The sequence below is a fragment of the Diaphorina citri genome, unplaced genomic scaffold, assembly GCF_000475195.1.
Source record: "Diaphorina citri unplaced genomic scaffold, Diaci psyllid genome assembly version 1.1 scaffold484, whole genome shotgun sequence".
In the NCBI taxonomy this organism is placed as follows: domain Eukaryota; kingdom Metazoa; phylum Arthropoda; class Insecta; order Hemiptera; family Psyllidae; genus Diaphorina; species Diaphorina citri.
This window is the reverse complement of record NW_007377919.1, coordinates 220,408-220,661: the sequence shown is the minus strand read 5'-3', so window position 1 is coordinate 220,661 and position 254 is coordinate 220,408.

Below are 254 nucleotides of genomic sequence, written 5' to 3'. Positions count from 1 at the left end.
ATGTCTGGCAATGTAGATTGCAATCAATTGTTAAGTCTTGTATCCCTTGACTGTCATCGCAGATTAAGGAAAGGTAACACATTCTACGTGAGCTCATGTCACACCAATTACAGCTTTCACTCACCTCTTAATAGAATGGTCAGGAATGCAAATGACGGCGATTTTAATTTTAATTAAATTTAAATTTACTCTTTATTACTACACTTTATTAGGTACTTTTTACTTTCTTTTTATATTTCATTTTATATTTTTTT